This window comes from Salvelinus fontinalis, chromosome 6 (assembly GCF_029448725.1).
Source record: "Salvelinus fontinalis isolate EN_2023a chromosome 6, ASM2944872v1, whole genome shotgun sequence".
Lineage (NCBI taxonomy): Eukaryota > Metazoa > Chordata > Actinopteri > Salmoniformes > Salmonidae > Salvelinus > Salvelinus fontinalis.
The window spans coordinates 11689907-11695855 of record NC_074670.1 but is presented as its reverse complement, the minus strand read 5'-3'; the positions used below and the strand labels follow the sequence as shown (position 1 = coordinate 11695855).

Below are 5949 nucleotides of genomic sequence, written 5' to 3'. Positions count from 1 at the left end.
CCCCCCCCAAGAAATTTTTGGGTTGTACTCACGGGTTTCCAGCCTTGTCTCCGTGCTGCCTCCTCATATCGCCTCCTCTCGGCTTTAGCTGCCTCCAGCTCTTCACGAGGAAGGCGATATTCTCCCGGTTGAGCCCACGGCCCCTTACCATCCAGTATCTCCTCCCATGTCCATGAATCCTGTGTAGGTAGGTCCTGTTGCCGCTTTCCATGCCGCTTGGTCCTATAATGGTGGGTAATTCTGTAAAGGCTGTCGCTCTCCTCATCCTCGGACGAGGAGAGGAGAGAAGGATCATCAGACCAAAATGCAGCTTCAGGGAAATAAGCCATCCTTTTATTTACACGACGATGGCAACACGAAACACAAAACACTTTCAAATTTACAAAACAAGAAAACGACGTCGACGAAACCTGAACATAAACTTATATATCTAAACATAAACTCACGGACAGGAAACAGACGACATCAAAATGAACGAACAGCCAAACAGTCCCGTATGGTATCGACACGACACAGACACGGAAGACAAAACAAACAAAAACAACCGTGAAGCTAAATAACGTTGTGCACTTACACACACAGGCTACAAACGTTCTGACATAGACAATTACCCACAACCAATGAGAGCCTATGGCTACCCTAAATAAGGCTCCCAATCAGAGACAACCGAAATCAGCTGTCTCTAATTGGGAACTCATTCAGGTAACCATAGACTCTCCTAGACCACTAAACATACATAGACAACACTAGACACATGTACTCCACACAAACCCATATACTATACAACAACCCCTTTACCATAAAAAACACCCAAAACCAACAAAACACAAACATTCCCCATGTCACACCCTGACCTAACTAAAATAATAAAGAAAACAAAGAATACTAAGGCCAGGGCGTGACACAGAGCTAGAGGTAGTTTTGGAAGTTTTGCAAAAACACAACATTGGGCTTAAAGGGCTGCCAAAATGAGACATAGGGCCACTTTCATATATTGAAATAAAAGTTTGAAAAATAGTTATTCTTCCAAATTCTGCAAATATGGACAACCACATACTTCAAGAGTCATTTTGAAGTCCCCTCCACACATAAAATGAACAAATATATATATTTTTAAAGTGTGGTTTATGAGGTCAGAATACTTGTCACGATCGTCTTGCTGTGATAGATTGGACCAAGGCGCAGCGTGTGAAAAATACATCTTTATTTCAAGAAGAGAGAAAACAAAACAAGAACCGAACAACTATACACGAACTAACAAAACTGACGACCGTGAAGCTATAAAGACAGATAGTGCTTACACAAACACTACACATAGACAATTACCCACAAACACCTAAAGCCCATGGCTGCCTTAAATATGGCTCCCAATCAGAGACAACAATAACCAGCTGTCTCTGATTAAGAACCAATTCAGGCAACCATAGACTTTCCTAGACACCTACACTGAACACTAACCCATCTACTCTACTTAACCCAATAAACCATACAACACCCTAGACAATACAAAAACACACAAAGACAACCCACCCCAACTCACGCCCTGACCAACTAAATAAATAAAAGAAAAAGGAAACAATAGGTCAGGAACGTGACAATACTACCATTGACGGCCATTCATTTTACGGTAAAGAAGTCAAATAGGAGGTTATCTCTCCAAATGAAGCCAGAAAAGACAACCAAATACTACTAAACTGAGTTAGATGTTCTCCATACATAGAAAATCCACAAAATACTTGATCCTTTCAATATATGTTTTTGATAGCGAAACACTAAAATGTGGATTGGTGGAGTTGATCAATGGGCTATTTCAGACAAAATAGGACTTCATTTCAGATTTATATACTATTAGACAATATTTTCCATCAATGCTTTTTATCAATTTTGACGTGATTTTAATAGAATTTCACAGTTTTTCTACCACACATTCTTTCTACCGTTGAAGCCCTATGTTACATTTTCGCAACGTTTCCAGAAACATTTTCTACGAACTTGATATTCAAAGGCCTATTATTTCTGAAGGGTAATACAATAAGGCTCATTTGGATCTATGCTTGGGTCTCACATGGTAGAAACAAAGAATTGACACAAAAAACAAACAGAAGGAAAAAATTGCAATAATTGTAAAGGGTGCGTAACTGGTGGCAGGGAAGTCAGACGCAGGAGAGCTGAACTGGGTAATAACCGGAGCAGTTTAATTATCAAAACCAACGGCATCCAGAAATACAAAATATGGGTACAAAACCTGTCGCGCACCAGTCAAAATGTGCCCAAGCACTTACAACAAACAATTTCACACACAGACGTGGGGGAAACAGAGGGTTAAATACACAGCAAGTAATGAGGTAAATGTAAACCAGGTGTGTGGGAAAACAAGACAAAACAAATGGAAAATGAAAGGTGGATCGGCGATGGCTAGAAGACCGAACGCCGCCCGAACAAGGAGAGGAACCGACTTCGGCGGAAGTCGTGACAATAATAAAAGCTGTGTACATACATCTGCCTGACTGTCTGTGGGTGATTAAATGACAAATTAAATAGGTTTGGAAAAGGCATGTCAAAGTATGGATGTGAATTCATGCTCTTTAATTGACTTTTAAATGTAGGGGATCATAAAAGAGAGAACAAACACTGAGATAAACTGTACAGAACTGTTACTTAACACAACAGTATATGACTCAGTTGCACTGGTTTCCTTTGACGAGGAGGAATGTTCCGGTGGCCACCCCTAGCAGCCCCAGAGTCAGGCCTACTCCAGAGAATACAGCAGGACCAGCACCGGACCCACTCAGCTCAGTCTCTGGGGCATAGAAGGAGGACACATTTCATCCATGTTGTGTTTCACTCATGCTCAAATACAACTAGACATGTATCATTCATTTATAAAATAAAAGACATCAGATCCTCTAAATATAACATCCAATCTGCCCATGATGAATAAAACCTGCTCCCTTGCATCTCTCACCCCAGAACTCCACAGTGCAGGCATGGACATCCCCCAAGAGCACGAGGGCATGACTGTGATGTACGTCATCTAGCTCGCTCTCCTCTACTCATTGCTCCTACTGTAGGTGTAGTTCCAGTGTTGGCCTGTAGGGTGTGTGAGAGAGAAATGCCCTTGGGCTGGACTGGAATGCTCCTGTTCAGACAAAGTTACTGTATATCTATGGTAAGCATTTGACTAAATCTATCAAATAAAAAACACACCAAGGAGGGATTCAACAAACATTCAAGAAATGTGTATGTAGTCATCTATGCATCTGAGAGGCTCCTGGGTTTCATGTCTGAATGGGGGCGTTTTTAGGACTCAGGTGCATGTACATGCTGTCAAGTCTGAACGAGGGTAGGACCCAGTTAACTATGTGAGGTTCACCTAGTTATCAGATAGTTCTTCATGCAAAAGGGATAATTGTATGACTGCTGAAAAGAAAAGAGCTTACATACTCTCACCCATTGACTAGGAGCCAGTAAAAAACAATGGATAAATATAGTTGTATTTTACTGTGTACCTCTTACCTGGAAGAGTGTCTTAGTCTGTGCATGGAGTTGCCTGACACCTGTAAAAGCAATGCCCTCCAGAGTGGGTGATGAGCCTGTCTTGGAAATTCAACACAGGGACACTCGAAGTCAAACTTAAATGAATCATTGTTAATTAACAGTTAACTGGAGAGGTTCCAACCAACTCAATGCACCATGTACACGTCGATCGGGAGCTCCGTTGGGACTGTCCCAGCAGTTGTCTTATATACGGCTATACAAACAAGTTTCCTAAGCATGACTAAGCAGACACAGATACATATTATCTATTCAGGCTGAGTCTCAAGGTGGAGGAGAGAGGTCTGCTTGACCCGCACCCTGTGACCCAACCACAAGCACCTCGCAACTTAATAACAGAAAATAACAATTATCATTGTCAGACAATTAAACAGAACATGTGAACCTTGGGATAGAACACAGATGAGAGCATATAACATTTTCTACCACAAGGCTTTTAGTCTAGCGGACAGACAGTGATCTACTGAATATCAGACCAGATCATGAATGGGTTTGGTTCATGTCACTAGTGGTGTCTTTTTCTATTTTACGGTTTCTATTTTCCCCCCAGATACCCCTGAGAGCACCATCTACCCCAGGGATGAGGAGGAGCTGGGGGTGGAGAACACCCTTATCTGTTTTGTGAATAACTTCTTTCCCAGTCAGCTGGACCAAGAATGGCCTGGAGGTGACTGAGGGAGCGTCTCTCAGTCGGTACTATCCTAATAAAGATGGAACGTTCCACCAGTTCTCCAGCCTGAGTTTCACCCCACAGGAGGGGGACGTCTACGTCTGCACTGTGGAGCACACGGCCCTGGAGGACCCCAAAACCAGGTTCCGGGGTGAGGGGAAATTCTGAATAGTTATACCTTTAGATATTTCAGTAATATGTCTATTACAGTGTGTGTGATTACTGAATGTTCTGTCTCTGTCTAATCTCTCATGCTGTGTCTTATTGGCTAACCCAAATTCTAACTGATGGCACCTCTGTCCTCCTTTCCCCAAGACCCTGAGGTCAGTGAGGTGAGTGGGTCCAGTGCTGGTCCAGATGTATTGTGGGGAGTGGCTACTGGAACATTCCTCGTCGTCAAAGGAAATCAGAACTTCAAATTAAGTGAGAACCAGAGTTACAGAATGGAGGTGAAAGTGATATTGTAAATAGCTGACATGGGGGGTAATGTGGGTAATGTGGGTAATAGGTAATGTGGGTAATGGGGTTGTGTAGTTCAGGGTCAATGTGTAGTCTAGGGTTGTCAGCAGTACAACTAGATCAGAACCCAGCACAACATTTTATTCATCTGAATTGGTCTTTGTGGTTGGTTGTTTGATATTGCAGTGAATTCAGTGGGGTAGCCCAGAGTGGAGCTTAAACCCAGATCCAGCAACTGTCAAGCCCAAACTTTATCCTCTTGATGAGGATGCTTGGTGTTCAGGTCAATACAAAATAATACAATTGTATATTACAAAGTGCATTGAAATCTGAATGCACTTTAAATAAAGTTTGGATAACACTGTAGTGTCATTATTATAACAAGGTATTTACACACGAGTACAATGTAAAAAGTATTGTAATACATTGTAATAACTCGTTGTTTCACTGTACTGACATCATCAAATCAAATCAAATCAAGTTTATTTTATATAGCCCTTCGTACATCAGCTAATATCTCGAAGTGCTGGACAGAAACCCAGCCTAAAACCCCAAACAACAACAGCAATTACAGAGTTGTAACAATGAATGCTTGTTACAAATTGTTACGGGATTTTTGTGTTTAATGACTAAAATATGTATACATTTGACTTAGAATTATAACTCATAAATGTTGAATGTTATGTGTTCCTTGTTAGAAAGAATGGGTTTATCTTCAGACAGGCTAGAATGATGTCTCTACCCAGGGAGGGGAAAGACCTTGAGTTGGTTGTAGATAGTTGAACAGGTGGCAGACAGTAATGAGAACTCGAACTGTATTGCCATTGTATCCGAGAGGAGGTTGGACATTAAAACCTATGACATCATCTTTATTATATAACCTGATGTAAAATGTATTATGATCAGTACTCTCGAGAATAAACGCTATTGATTGATTGATTTTAAGACTGGTATCTATCCATTTTTTGCTGATAATTATCTTACAAATTCTTATTTATGGGCAGAGTGTTTTAATTTAATTGGTTAATAAACAGGAATCAAAATTCCTTTAACACAAATGTGCTAGTTTGCACTAAAATCACTAACTTTGTTGTGGCTTTGGTTTTCAGATTCATTCATTTTTAGCAACAACAAAGAAAGCATCACAAAAGTTGAAAAGTAGTTTTTAATGACCTACTCATTAAAACATACAAAACATATTTTCACCCAATGCTTTTGCTAGCACTTACCCCAAAACAAAGTGTACTGTCTGGGTTAACTAGACA

General features: G+C 40.8%; 1 pseudogene; it reads left to right on the top strand.

Annotated features, from left to right (window-relative positions):
* Positions 1-611: 611 nt before the first annotated feature.
* Positions 612-5629, top strand: LOC129857044 (H-2 class II histocompatibility antigen, A-K alpha chain-like; annotated as a pseudogene).
* Positions 5630-5949: the final 320 nt, after the last annotated feature.